The 15,828-nt window shown below is 39.2% G+C and overlaps 1 protein-coding gene across 1 annotated transcript in view; it reads left to right on the top strand.

Annotated features, from left to right (window-relative positions):
- JAZF1 (JAZF zinc finger 1) overlaps positions 1-15,828 on the top strand; it is a 199,354-nt gene that overhangs the window by 117,833 nt on the left and 65,693 nt on the right. The gene's annotated exons all lie outside the window — the stretch shown is intronic.

Genomic DNA, 15,828 nt, shown 5'->3' with positions numbered 1-15,828 from the left:
ATGTTACAGATTTTTTTTTTTTTTAAATAACACGCTTTCATGGTAATGCTACCTACCCGTTTAGATTAGTTGCAAAAAGGGGTGCGTTGGATTAATCTACAGTAAGACTAAAAATAAGATTTTCAAATAAATTTAGTAGTTCAAAATGCAAATTATTGCATTACTTTGGTTTTTCTATATTAGCTTTTAGATATATTAGTACTTTGCGTATTTTTAGATTCCTTCCCATAATGAATATCCCACTAATTTGTAATTTATTAAAATGTAACGAACTACATTCTGGAATAATTCCTGAAGTGTCTGTAGGGACTTGAAGTCTCCCTCCCTTTCTCCCTCATTCTTATTTTTGCATCTAACGCTTCCAGGTAAGGGCGCTCACACGTCATTTGCAAAGTCTTGCTGGTATTCAATGAAGGACAGGGAGTGTGAGCATAAAGGCCACATAACAAAATAGAGTTGTGGCACAAAGTATGTCTTTATATCTTGTTCTAGACATTTAGAAGTAGGGCTGCAGTTTGGAGGCTGCATACCAAGGCCGTCCAGGTCATGCTTTAGAACAGCCTACAGCCTAGTCTAGAGATTAAGTGCAGATGAGAGAATATTCTTAGCACTGGAGAACTTGGCTCGTGTGGAAAGAATATTGATGTCATCTTCTGCTACATAAAATCTACTCCGAAGTGTTACTCTAAGCCTTAATTTTCATTAAATATTTTTGTGGTTGGGTTGACCTCTCAATTTGATTTTGAGCCAGAGAGAAAGTTTGTATATCCTGCAAGGATGCATTCATCATCCCACCACTTCCTCTGCAATACTCCAGTGTCCCAAGAAATGGAGACCAGGTGGAGAGCTTGACGAAGTTGGCTTCTTCCCTTTTGTTCCTAATGAGGCCAGCGGTGCGTTCAAGCAGGCCAACAAGGGAGTTTTCTCTATCAGCAAAATGCTCTTGGAAGATGGTTCTCTGAGATCTATGACTGGAATAACACAGGTTATAACAGTCACCAAGCACTTTCAGTGCAGAGCTGGAAGGAACCTGTGTTGTGCATGAACTAGGCGTCATGCCGTGGAAACGCAAAACAAAATGAAGCTTAAAACTGAAGTCATCTGAAAGCGACTGATCAATATGAAACATGAGTCAGAGAGAGCAATGAGGATATATATGATGACAAGGAATTAGTGAAGCTTGCCTGCCTTGTTTGTGAGCAGATATTCTATAGCAAAGGAACTTTTAATATGATCAAAACAGAAGTAAGAAGAAAAGGTTCCTGTATAACTGAATTTTATTTGGCTTTTGATTTTCCTTTGGAGCTGCTCTCATGAAATTGCAAAGTGGTATTAGTGCTAAGAGGATGATGTGCCCTGGCACATCATCTGTGAATTATTATTTTTTTTATTTAATTAATTTTGCTAAGATAGTATGACATCACGTAATCAGAAAATAATTTTTCAGTAGTGTAGAGACATACGCAAAACATGGGACTACCTTTTTTTGTTGTTATGAACGCAAAAACAGAGGATAGATTGCTCTGATCTTGTCCTTGGATTTTTCTGAAACTTTTTGTCCACACCTCAAAAACTAAAGACAATTTACAAGGCTGTAGAAGTGAGAATTTGCACTATGAGGTAGAAATAAAACCCTGAAACTGATGCACATACATGGGTTACTTCTGATATACAGCTGTTGAACCTGTTTGTGAATACAGGTGGATAGGTACATACCTTTGACTTCTGAAAGGTTAGTTCTTCTAAAGTCTAATCCAATCCATTTTAACAATAGTTGTTGTGTATGTTTGCATTGCACATTGTTTAAGCGACCTGTGTTGAATTAAGGTGGCCTGAAACAGTAAAAAAGCTTGCTTCGTTCAGTGAACAAGTGCTGTTGAAGGGAGGCTTTATTCAATTAATTTGGTTTGATTATAGTACAATTAGTCAGGCTGATTTAATATTTTCTGAGTCTTGGTTTCGCTGAAGCAGTACGGTGCAGATATTAGATTTTTTTTGTTCTAATTTCCCAGAGAACTGAGAAAGGTTTTCATTCTTTGTTATTGTTGGGGTTTTGTTTGTTGTTTTTGGTTTTTTAAATCTAGCACATCTTTTTTCCCCCAAGTGGTGTATAAGGATACAGGCACAAATGGAAATAATTACAATAGTAATTCCATCTACAGGTGTAGATAGTCCACTGCTGATTTGTCCTTGATTTACAGAGGGGTTGTAGTGAGTTTGCCTTGCATGGTTGTTTACTTAGCTAGTCATTTTTATTTAGAGTACCTTTGAAATGTATGTGAAAGACACCTTGAAACAGAGAGCTGTGGATTGGGGTATGTGCTCTGCAGCTTTGGCACTACCATCTGTACCAGCATGGAGAGGTATTTAGGTGACACTAATCTCATCATCCTAAATTTGCATGACAGCCCATGTTAAACTCTTCTCCTGTAATAGTATGACGTTCCCTTTTCAACATACCATTATTTCTTTGGTATCTGCTGCTGGGGTGTACTACAGGGAATAGTAAAGATTTGAGTAATTTTCCTTTGACTTTCTTTTAATGCTGTTAGACTGAGATTACTGAATCTGGTGGGTTTGGTGTGTGTTTTGCTGTTTTTCTTCCATCTTCTCCTCCATATAATCTTTTCCTGGCCTTTTTCTTAATGTATCAAGTGTGTTAATCCATATTTCTAATGAAACTGTCATAACGAGGCCTGCAGCCTCAAGGATTACTAATACTTTGTAACTGGCTTCTGCTCCTACTTTATTCTCTGCCCTTCCTGCTGCCCCCAGTCTCTTCAGGCTTCTGCCACAGTCTCTTATGTCTCCCTCTGTTGCTGGCTGGGCAATGCTAACAGCGTATTGGCCTTGAGTAGAGCACATAATCTTGGTGCATCTTTACACACTGATGAAGGGGCAGAAGAGGGAGGTTGTTCAACAGTGCGTATAAGTAACATTTCATGTTTGCCACCATCAGTGTTGGGGACTGACTGTGTGCCTTGAATCAGGAACTTTTCACAAGAACTCTTGAGCTGGGAATAGGTTGGGTTTATTACTTGCTTTTGTAGTGTAGATAGCAAGACCATTCCTGTTAACATCCAGTTCACCCATAGCTCCTGTGGTGGTGGTGCATTTCTCGACAGTTTGTACTAGTAAGTTCCCCTGCTGCTACACACAATATAAAGTAATTTCAACAAAACCAGAGGGGTTTTTTTGAAAGCAGTTTCTTTCCCTGCACTAACTTCCAATGTGAAACACTCTTAATAAATGGTTAAAAAAAAAGCCACCAAAACATCCTTCTGTTCAAGGTGAGTCTATGCATTTATGTGTGACTTCATTTTCTACTATTTATTTCATTCCCTTACATTTCTAAAAGGTCAATATTCACCAAAAGTTAAGCAGTTTAAAACAGGTCAGTTGTGCAGTGCTGTTTGCAAGAGGTAGCCAGACAGTTTCTGTCCTGTATAGAGGACTATCAGGATTAATGCTGACTTTATAACCACAGAGCTTAAATATAAGAGCCTGTTTTGAATATTTCCAGCACTGAAACTTTGAGCTTATGCTTTTAATATGATCTTTGGGATCTGACCAACTAGAGAAGTACTATCCTATGTTGAGATCCTAGAAATACCCTGAATTTGCACCCAGTGCATATAGCAACTCTTTAATAAAACCAGGAGCATTAACATTTTCAATAATGAAAAAAAACCTCCTGTTGCTTAATGTAATTCTCATAATCTGCTAAATATACTGTAAAAATGATATTTTGTGGGGGATTTCACATAAATGCAGGTTTTCCGTTCCCATTAATTTTGTATATGTAAAATATATCCCTTTATTTTTTATAATTTTTCTATTGTTTTCTCTTTCACAGGTCTTAGTCATTATGCACCCAGAGGTTACCCTTTTTTTTATTGTTGTCGTTGGTTGCTGTTTAATGTAGAAAGATGAAAAAGGGTTTATAGAAGCCTGTAGTGCAGTTACATAAAATTACTGTATTCTTCGTTGTGCTAGTAGAAGACACATACAATCAATAGGTAAAAACTCCTAATTTTTCTTTTAATGCTCCATGTAGTGCAACCTCATTTGTTCTTGTTGGCACCTAAGGTCCTGGGCACATAATAGATCATTTGCACCATACATTTTAAGGGCCTGTGAAATATGGCTGGTAGTTTTGATTTTGTCCATCTGGTTCAGTTAGAACCGTGTAACTCAGCACAGCTAGGCCAGAAATTGTAGACAGTGCCACTGCTCTACTGTAAACCAGTGTACATCCCTTTCAGTCAATAGTGATTTCTCTTCAGACTTAAGACCGGTCCAGTAAGGGCCCTTGACTGGAATAGCACATTGACTTCAGGTGTATTCACCTTGAAATCTGTTACAGGAAACGTCTTGTCACAGTTTCTGATTGACTTCTTTTACGAATCACATCTGCATAAATGAGGACTAACTTCAGTCATCTCAGCAGTGTGTTGCTTGTGAGAGATCGAACTTGACTATCTTCCTACATGACTTGGACCATTAATATTGTGAAGCTTATTTTTTCTTTAACAATATTTTTGTGCAGGGATTAAATAATTCCCCAAACTGAATGTAAGGGATTTAGTTTTGATTTTAGACTACAAAGTGTACAAGGTTTTGCTTACGTGATATGGCATATAAAATAACAACCTACGTCCTTTCCTAAAAGTATAGTAAGTCTAGGGGTTTTCTTATTTTAATTATTGTTTTAATACGATTGAGAAGGAAGGAAACAATGCCAGTAGTGCAAGCTTTATAGGAAAAGATGTCGTATGTTCAATGAGCTAGTCAATTAAGAGCATTTTGGCTTCGTATTCATGTGATGGATAAAAGATGTTCAGTTTCCTCATTATTATTTTTCCTTTCCCTTTCCTACTTCAGTGATGGTATATGCAGGCAGAAAATACTACTTCAGTAAAGTTTGAGCTAAGTTATTTCACACTCCAAATGTCTAAAAAGCATGCTGGGGGTTTTGTGCCTGTGTTGTGATGACAAGTCTTACAGTTTTGTAGTAAATGAATATGATGGGGAAAGAAAAGAACTACGGCACAGAGGTATTCCGTCCACATTTCTTGAAAATAGTTTCTTGGCAAAAATTGTAATAAAGTAGAAGTCCATTAACCATGAACAATTTTTGATTTGTAACAGTGATAACTGTATGCATACTGCTTGTCAGTGCATGTTCTCACATATGGTATAAAACTAAAACACTGCTATCTGAAGAGTTCTTAGTTTTTGCTGATGTCCTCATTTTGTTTGAGACATCGTTTATTGGGGCAGCATGTAGGGCACAGTGAAACTTTCACGATGAAACCTGAAACTGGATGAAACAAACCTGAAGGCTGGATCAAGTTCATAAGAACATTTGCTGAGGTTTGTAAGTCTGGGTTGAATTTGCAGCCAATCTGTGCTCGCTTACTGCGCATTGAAGGAACCACAAGAAATGTATTGATTTCATATGGTTTCAGCCTTCAGTCACTTCACACTGGTCACTTCAGTAAAAGCTGGACATTGCTTGCTCAAACTCCAATGAAAGTGAATTTGGGCTTGTGTAAAGTAATTTAAAAAGCCAGGTGTGGTAAGCGGTTTGATAGTATCATCAGGTAGGAAGGATACAGAAAGCAAGAGACTTTTTGTGCTCCCGAAAGCATGAAGAGCAAAGGCAGGTGTAGGCGGGATCTCCCGTGACACTTGAGAAGCTCCCACTTGTTCATTATTGGGCTGCAGCACAAGTGTCAGGATTGGACCATTATGCGAGGTAGCGTTTTTGCTGACAGGAAAGAGAGGTCGTGGAAAGGCTGATGGGCAAAAGTTGAGGATAGCTTCTCCTTGCGGGTACAAACATGGGAGTTTTGTGGTGAATTTCTTCTAGTCAGGGGAAAATGAGGGAGAAATTTTAGTTGTGGGATACGAGTACTTGGGGGGAATAAAGGACTGGGTCCAGCTGAGTTATGGAACGACAAACATACAAAGAAAGGAGAATACAAGGGAGGGGATACACAAATGGAGTGCGGGAAGAGTCCTTCAGTGTGATGGGTGGGGAACAGTATCTCATTTTGGCAGTTAGAGAAGGGAGGCACTAAATTTCTCATTGAAGGGTTATTTCTGTATCCTTATGAGTAGATGTAAAAGGAAAGCTTTCTATTTTGAATCATCTCTAGTAAATATTATAGAATCATTTAGGTTGGAAGAGACCTTTAAGATCATCAAGTCCAGCTGTTAACCCAGCACTGCCAAGTTACCACTAAACCATGTCCCTCAGCACTACATCTACATGTCTTTTAAATACCTCCAGGGATGGTGACTCAACCACTTCCCTGAGAAGCCTGTTCCAATGCTCAACAGTCCTTGCAGTGAAGCAGTTTTTCCTTATATCCAATCTAAACCTCCCCTGACGCAACTTGAGGCCATTTCCTCTTGTCCTATTGCTTGTTACTTGGGAGAAGAGACCTACTCCCACCATGCTACAACCACCTTTCTTCTCACTGCTGAGGCAACTTTGTTTCCTCATACTCAGAAGATACTTGCTGACATTGGTGCTTGCAGCTCTGCCTTGTGAGCACTGTATCACAGGAGAAGTCGCATGGATGCATATTTGAATATTTAGGGCTTGGTATCATTCTTTAGAGGTAATGCCGCTAAGAAATAGCGGCATTTTTATTTTATTTTACTTTTATTCCCCCCAAGTACTCGTATCCCACAACTAAAATTTCTCCCTCATTTTCCCCTGACTAGAAGAAATTTTTATTTCTCTGTCAACAACACTAAAATAAAATTAGCTTGCATTTGAAGCTGCTGAACTTTGGTTTTCGTTCCAAAGTATATGGACATGTATTTGGCAAAAGAAGATTCAATAACAAATAAAAAGTGATCTCCCAAAACATATGTAGGAAGCCTGGTTTCTGGGAATGCACCATACTTCATGCCAATCAGAGATGTGGAACCTTCTGGCCATTTTTTACTAAGCTTAACAGTAGGGTAGAGGTCTTAAAAGTTAGATAAATTAATCTAATCTTCATCTAATAAGTTGTTGGCTGGGCAAGAAAGACCCAAATGAATGCTCTGGGTGCTGAGGTAAAGGACTCAGCTGCTAGATTCTGTCTGGCAATGCAGCCCTGGAGTAGCCTTGGCACGTAGGAGTCTAGAGAAAGCAGGTTTCCATTATTTTTGCTGGTCATGGGCAATTTGTTTTCTGTCCATATCATCTAATGGAAAACTCTCTACGGCCTTCTGTTTGGCACTCTAACGTTTCTCGCAGTACTTCCCAGAACTACTGGTTAGTCCTTGGGGAATTCACTAAACATCTATGAGAAATTAAGTGCCTTGCTATAAGCTGGCTTTGGATCAGTGGGAGTTGTAAAGAACAGTATAAGGTAGAAAAAGTTCCAGGAGGAACTTACAATAAGAGTAATCACCCAGATATGCAAGAAACCTCCCAAATTAAATCTTCCAGTTATGTCTCTTTGGCACTTGTCTCCCTGAAGATACTGCATGCTGTAGAAAAAGGCAGGCAAAGTCAGTGAAGCTGAAAGTGGGACTGGGTATCTCATGGTAGCCATGACAGAGAAGGGTATCTAAAGGGACAAATCCTCTCAGTCTTGAACAGTGGGTCTTCAGATGGGTCTGCGTGCTTGTTTAATTTGTAGCCAAAAGTTTTCTGCCAACTTTCAACAACTAGTCCACAATATCTGAACTATAACCCCAGTTTTCAAGTGACAGATGCTGAAGACTTGGCTAGATAATTACATAAACATTTACTTTTGGGTATCAAGTCTAAAAACTGTATGTACAGAAAGAGGGCATACTGACAAGACTCACGTGAAAGCAACAGTTCACAGAAAGTAGCTTTTTCATGATTGTGTCTGTGATACAGCTTTTAGGAGAACAAAACCAGATAGTCCCTGAGAAGCAGTTCAGCCAAAGAGGCTCAGAGTTGTAAGAACTGGCCACCATTAGCCTTGTAGCTCTTACTGCCTGACTGTATTTGGCTCTCTTCTTTTTCCCCTCATAATTTCCTGTGAAAACGAAATTAATGCAACTCAGGCTCTGCTTCTGTGGTGTTTTTTTTTCCCCTTAATAACTTTGGAGCATTTGTAGTTCTCGGTGCATTGAAACAACAGGGACAGAGCTGGTGACTTAGATTTGATTAGGTGAGATGCTGTGTGATTTAAGAAGCATCATGTAGGTTAAGAGGTGGTGACAGGGTATCAAACACTCCTTGCTGTGAGGAGGAGCATAGGATCTCACCAGATAGGAAAGAAAAGTGAAAGAAGAGAGTGGGGTCTACAGGGGGGCCATATTTGCTCTTTACCCCTATTTGTGCATTATAACTTTGAGACTAAGAATATGTGTTTTTCAATCACTGCTAGGTGAGCTGCAGAGGAACTGAGGTGTTTTGCAAGAAATCCCTTCTGTTGCACCTCTTTTGATGAAGACTGTTTTAGTCACTGTTACCAAAGAGAAAATTACTGGTAGTAGCCAAGTTAAGATGAATATACACTTTCGGTTCTTCCATTTATCTCTTCTGGGGATGAAATGAAAAAAGTTTTCTGTGGAAATTGGAGGACAAGTATAATAAATACTCCCAGAAGCATGTAAAATACCTAAATGCATTTTTTGTCAAATACTGTCTCCATTAATGTAGCACGAGTTACAAACTGCTCTTTCCTTGCATCACTTGATTTTTGCTAAAGCCATTAGCGAAGGTATGAAGCTGTGAGTCAAGATGCACAGGTTCTGTTCCCCATCCCATCTACTACCTGCTTTGTGATCTGATGCGAGTCATTTTTCTGCCCCTGTGTCACTTCCTAATCTGTCTGATGCTTTGGCTGACTTCTTGACAGATCCCTCTGTATCTGTGATAAAAGGTACTTTATATCAGACAGGTGGTGGTGTCATCTGCATCTCTCTAGTTGGTGTCTGTTCCTGCAGCATATTGAGAATTACAGTTAATAAGCTAATCAAATAGAAGTATGTTAATTTAATTTCAATGAAACAGATGTTACTTTAAATTCCATAATACGTAATACAGAGATCAGTTTTTCAAGACTGGACAAGATGGGCAATGTAACGTAAATTAAATGCAGAAATTTCCACTAACATAAGTGGTTTATAAAGGTTTGGTTAGTTTTTCTGCTCTCAACTGTTCACTTTCCTACACTTTCCTTTTCTTCTGCTTTGGCATCTGGTTTAAACAAGGAAGAAAACTATCAAGATGCTCTGTCAGGGGTTGCTTTCTAGTAAAAGCCTGCACAGAAACATTCAGTACTGACAGCTGTGTGAAAATGTATATGCTGGGAGATTTCTTTCAAATTTCAAATTCTTTGTGCTTGATATTCATATAATAGCTTAGATCTGTTGGCTCCCTGAACTTGCCATTTGTCAGCAAATGGACATTTATGAACTTGAATGTGTGGTATGTATACAATACAACTAAAATTAGGTCATGTAAACTTCAAAAAAATTATATTCTGAGAAAATACCAAAATTAGTTTGTAGTCCATTCTCATCTTTTAATTTCTTTTTTTTTTTTCTAATGGTGATTGGTAAAAAGCCCACACTTCAAAATATCATTGTCCCACACTTAATATATTGTCCCTATTTCTGTGGAATTAGTGAGCTTGAAATCCTATTGACAGGAGAATATTTTAGTCCAGATGGCCTCAGCTTTGTGTAATTTACCTTTTAACGTATGGCTTGCCAGCTGGGACAACTTTGCTTTGGGTGAAATTTGCATAGCCATCAGATATTTGTTACATGCCTGGAAAGAAAAGTGGGAGCAAGTTCTGGCTTATGCTAATACTTTGGTATCACCACATGCTACCACTAAAGCAGCAAAAAAGAATTACACTTTTCATTTGTTCTCGGCAGTTAAATTATGAGTCTCTGCCTTATAAAGATTAGATATTTTTCCGTGAGCTCTTTAGTACTGATAAAGCAGGCAGTGCTTTAACAGTGAAATTGTTTCACCTCGTTAAAATACTGCCGTTCTTTTTGAACAAATTAAGTTATAAAATACTGAATACGTGCACCAGGCATTTCCAGACTTCAAATAAATTTTCAGACAAAACAAACTAAAATATTATGGGAATTCACTTTTTAATGCTTTTTTTTATTCTAGTTCTATTTTTGTTACAGTAGTTTTAAAAGATTAGACATTACTGGTTCTAAAATAGTGCCTCGCTATTCTTGTAAATGTCCCAATAACAACAATAATTAATATCCCCACATTTGCATTTTGAGCCACTCCATTTCCCTAGTCATCTATTACTTGGATGTAAAAAATAATTTCTAGTTAAAACTTGGCACAAAATACCTGAATTCCATACTTTTTACCAGATGTAAAAATAAAAGTGAACAAATTCATCTTTTTTCCCCCCTAATTAAAGGGCTCAATAAAATATGAGTTAAATTTTGTCCTTGTTTTGATAAATTGTTTTCATTTTTGAAAGTTCAGAATAGCTCTGATTTTAAAAAAATAAAAAAGTGAAGAGGGGAGGTAGAGGGGAAGGGGGATTTGCCTCACGATTGTTAATACCGTGAAAACTGCTGCCTTCCAGTATGCCGAACAGCCTCAGCTCCTTGGTGATTTCAGAGGAACATTCGCTTTGTACAGCAGAGCACTTTAAGAAAACAGTCACCACCTCCACGTCTCCCTTTGGCCACCGTTTAGATGGGTTTGCTCGCAGGCTGTGGTAGGGTGCTGATCACATGTCTCGAAATACTTCCAGGTGGTTAATTCAGGCCAAGGGCCTTGTCAGAGGTATAGTTGCTTCAGAGTAATGTGTCCCCTTGTCTTCCCTGAGAAAGATGATAAATGTTTTTCACCTACATCTGTTTCTTACGAAGATGTTGGTTTGCCCAACCCAAAACTTACTACAATAGCCTGTAGTTTCCTATTGAAGCATCTGGAAGGAAACTTCTCGAGCTCAGAGTGAAATTTCTGGAAATAGAGAGAAAACCCATTGAATGATGGATTTAAAATTATACTCGATGAGATGCAAGTTTTATTCTGCTTTCACTGTTCTAATTTTAGTTTTCATTGGGGAAAAAAGTTGAGGTATTTTGAGACTCTTTAGAAAATGGCAGAAGCATCTCCTGCTGTGGGTTAGTGGCCACACAAAGCCCCCAGTATGCTGGCCAGAGCTGTACGCTGTGACACTGGGAGTGGGTGGGTGGTTGTTTCACACATAGCTCAGGGGCGGTTTTCCTTCTGGATTGGTAAAAGTCTGTTGCAATAGTACTGGTTTTATACCAATGAATCATCTCTAGTTAGAAAAACTTTTTTTTCAAGTCCGACTTCAGTTCATGCTAATATCCCGACTGGGAAGTTGTACAGTTGTGGCAGATCTCTGTCCAGAAGTGCTAGTTTTCCCAAGGCATGGGTGTGAAAGTTGCATGTAATACAAGTACACTATTTTCTCTTCAATTAATGTGTATTGCTACCACCGGAGGAGACTAGGACACACAGGGGCATGTAATGACCAAGTTTGAAGGCTGCTGTCAACTGCTGGTTTTATTACCAGCATGGATTTTTGTAACACTTTGGCTTTGTTCCAAACTGAGTTGAGGTTTCAGGTCTATATCTTTGAAAGTGATATTTTTTTTGGAAGTCATAAATGTATGGATGTACCCTCCGTGCACCTGCAGAAGAAGGAGCAGGGAGGGAAGGGAACAGTGACAACCTGTATGGGTGGAAGCACGTTTCCTCTTTGAAGCACAAGGTGCTTTGCCGTTCAAGTTCCCGCTACTTGCTTTGGCAGAGGACAAAATGCTCACCCTTGATGTCTGGTCCACTTCATGCCTTGCATGAAAGAGGACACAGGTCTACTAAGGCAGCGCATTGGCGCAGTCTTGGCGAGCGTAAAATAGTCATTAATTTAAGTGGATGAGGAGTTAGGCTGATACTGAGCCTAAAGAAGAGGAAGGAAAAAAACAACCAACTCAACCTTGCCCTAAATACATAAATATTGGCGTACGGGAGTAGACGCTTAAAATTTATCACAGAAGTGAGAGTACTTTGCAAGGCGGTGCCCTGTCAGAATGACAAAAGAACAGGCGTGTTTTGGAACTTGAAACTCGGGATTCCTTCCCATTTCTGTCTCTAGTGGTTAGAGTTCTTCACTCTTGCTAGATTACAAGTCCACAGGGACTTTTAAAACTACTTATTCAGACTTTACTGTTTTGGATGTACAAGAGTTGGTTGCATTAAGCTGTAGCTTGGAAAAAAAACTGAAACCATTTTTATAGCATTTTTAAAATAACTTTATTAAAGGATAGCATAAAAGATCACAGTTTCTCTATTTTTACAGCTCTGCTTTGAAAAGATAATAAAGCTACTACACAGGACATGTATTAGGTTGGTGATTAATGTGTCTGTGTGTTACAACTGCGAATACTCTGAAACGTACTTTATATTGGAATGAATGAAAATGTCACATAATGAAACCGCAGAGGAGGAGTACAGTGCTAAGAAAATAACGTACACTAGTCTCTCACTAGGTAACATTTTACATGTAGCAGAGTGGGGCTAAGATTTTTTTTTTTTGCCTTCCATATGGGGATCTTAAAGTACTTAACATCAAAGAGGAGCTCTGTTTTGATAGAGTAATTGATAGAGCCTGGGTAATCCTATTACCCAGACCTTAGCAGTAAGCTGTGGCTCTTGACTTACTGAAGAATATGGTGGAAGTTTTAAAGTAGTTTTTCTGCAACTATTCTTTAATCACAGACCTGTATTTCAGGCACTTGAGGTTTTAATGGCTTGGTTTTAAGATGAGATCCAGTATTAAATATATAAATAAATGTTGTAATTGGGAGGGACATGCTAAGACAATCTCTTTTTCCTCTAGGGAAGGAGGGATATCGGTCCTGTTTTAGACACTGAATAATTTAGGTTGGAAAGGATCCCAGGAGGTTTTGTACTCCAGCCCCTGGCCCCAGCTACGGCTAACCTCAAAGTTAGATGAAGCTGATCAGGATCTTGTCTCTTTATGCAGCCTTTTCCAGTACCAAGGTACTCTTGTGAAACCTTTTTTCTTTATATAGAATCGAAATTTTCTGTGCTAAAACTTCTGTCTGTTGACTTTTGCCCTTTTTATGTGCACACATCTCTGAGGAGAGCTTGGTTCAACCTCCTAGCTAGACAAAACCAGCCAGCTTGCTCAGCTTCTTCACATCTTGCATGTTCCAGCCTCAGTCATCTCAGTGCTTCCCTGCTGAATTGGTTCCTATTTATCACTTCCCCTCTTTGTTGGGGTTGCAGAACTGGACATACTCTTCTAAATCTGTCCTGAGGAGTGCTGTGTAGAGGGGAGTAATGGCTTCACTCAACCTGCTGGCTGCCATCATACTAAATGCAACACAAGCCATGACTAGGTTTTGTTGTTGTCATGATGCACTGCTGGCTCGTTTTCTGCTCCTTGACCACCAGAATCCCCAGTTGTTTTTATAAAGGGCTGCTGTTCATCCAGTTAGTCTACAGGCTGTACCTCAGCACAGGGTTATTCTGTCCCAGACACAAGATTTTGCAGTGATTTTTGCCACCCAAGAAACCTGCTGGGTTTGCTGGGAGGGGCAGTCTCTTTTAGAAGGAAGCACACTCTTTATGGAAGCCAAGGCTAGGATTGTTTGGGAGTGCTTTATACAGATTTATTAATAGTACCCGAGCTCTGGCGCTGCTGCAGAGAAACTCCACCAGCTGTGGCTTTTTCTAGATCTCCAGGGAAATGCTGCAGACAGCAGAACATTGTGAAAGGAAAACTGTGGCTTTATAAGCGGTCAGTGGGAGAAATTTGATGCCCTCCTGTCATTCTCAAGATGATGTCCTGTATTTAGCCATAAAGACTGTGTGTGAGAGATGGAGATTGCTGCTGCAGGGCTCTGGTTGTTTTCCCCGAAAGGAGGAGAATGTTGTCACTTGCAGAGACCTAAGATGCTTCTCTTCCATCACCAATTCTTTGCTAGGAGGTAGCATTTCCTAAGACCTTACTCACTGCAATGATCTGTAGTAGCAGCGCTGTACTTCAAAATAAAAATAAAAGAAGGAGCTCAGGTGTAGATGACTAGTTGTAGATAACTAGTTGTCTGTCATATGTGGGTGGCTGTTAAACACCAGAAGTTGGGAGTATCAGTCACCAAATATTCAGTTGCTGACTAATGCAAGTTCACATGAGGAATTTTTTGGGGGTAGTGTGAATCTAAGAGTTTGCTATAAGAGTAACTCAGGCAACCTAGTTAGCTTATATCTTCAGTGAAATTTATCTCAATTACATATACAACCACTAAGTATTTTAATAAGTATATCACTGATCGTTTAAAAAAACGTGAAGGATTAAGGGCCATATGTTCTCTCAGTCATGTGAACTTAACAAATGCAGCATTTTTCTATAAAACTTTTTTGGTATGTAGCCACTCCATCCCTTGGCAGAAGCGTGATTCTATACAGCAGGTCCGCAGGCGAGGGTGTGTGGTCTTACAGCAACATGGGAGGAGTTGGGTCAAAGGCAAACTTTTATATATGCGCTGTGCTACCGAGGGGAAAGGAAGCAGTAAACCAGAAAGGACTGCCTTCTTCAGTACTGGCTCTTTTTGGTTTCCCCTTCTGCAGCTGAGGAATCCCCCTTCCTTCTCAGCTTCTCATGTAAGAGCACAGATGCAATATTACAGAGCCAGTGGAGCTGTGCTAATAGGGTTGAAGTCTAAATGAAGAACCCGTCCTGCAGAGCTGACACCGTAGATTTCGTTGCCTGAGATGCATTATGTGGAATACAAACCACGTTGGATGTATGCAGTATATTGTATATGAAAAATAAATTAAGCAGCAAGGGGAACAGCATGGTATTTTCTGGACAGATCTGCGCTTCTGGATGCCAAACATAGTTACAGTAATCTCATATTTAAGGAGTACAAATTGAAACCTGACTTGAGCGTAGCTTGCAGTAGAAGTATTTTAATTGACACAGCAAGTTTGCTGCACAAATTATGCTCTTCGCTGTGTGTGGATGTGAATCAGGAGTGTTTTCATTATTCCTTTTGAATGTGTGTAAGCACAAGAGGAGAGGGAATACCTTAGTATGTTTAGTCTGGTCTGTGATACTAAACTTCAGATCGATATACTTTCAGGAAGAGTGTGAAAGATACCTAGTTACGTGACTTCGGTATTTCTTTCATACTGAATGGTTTTATACTGTCTAATATTCTTGGGTCAGCTATACTGGAGTATATGGAAGTTCTATCATATTACCATGGTAACTAGTTCAGCTTCCGAAGAACAGAAAGACATTCTGTTTTTTAAGTCAGAAGGCAAAATGGTATGAATCTTCCAGTCTGTATTCAGCTTCATCTGTTTCAAGTGTGATGTTTGTGCTTGCATACCTCCAAAGCTACAGCAAACAGCTAGTAGTTTAGCAAAGGAGGCAATTAGACAACCATTAAAGAGCAATCAAGAACATTTTCTTTATGGGGAAACAAAGAGTAGTTTTAAAGGATGACTGCTAAAGGTTAAGTGCAGCCTGAAAGAAAATCAGGCCATGTAGAACTTGTGAAACACTTGATTTCGATATTTGCTGTACTAATTTGACATACTATTGGCACAAAGATCAGGTCGTTACACTGAACTCGCTTATGAAGGAAGAAATAATGCCGTGCTGAAATATCTTCTTTCAAAGCATTTTATATTTTTTTCAAAGTTTCTGGAGTTATTTCATTCCATTTGCAGCTGGGATTGCAATCTCCTTGCTTCACTTCAGAGAACCATCGCGTCTGAACCAAATATTCCTCTCTGCTGTGGGACTGTTTCAGAGGGTATGTTATTGGAAGAATGTT

This window comes from Larus michahellis, chromosome 2 (assembly GCF_964199755.1).
Source record: "Larus michahellis chromosome 2, bLarMic1.1, whole genome shotgun sequence".
NCBI classification, from domain to species: Eukaryota; Metazoa; Chordata; class Aves; order Charadriiformes; family Laridae; genus Larus; species Larus michahellis.
The sequence above is the reverse complement of the archived record's forward strand: the minus strand, read 5'-3'. Positions and strand labels throughout refer to the sequence as shown.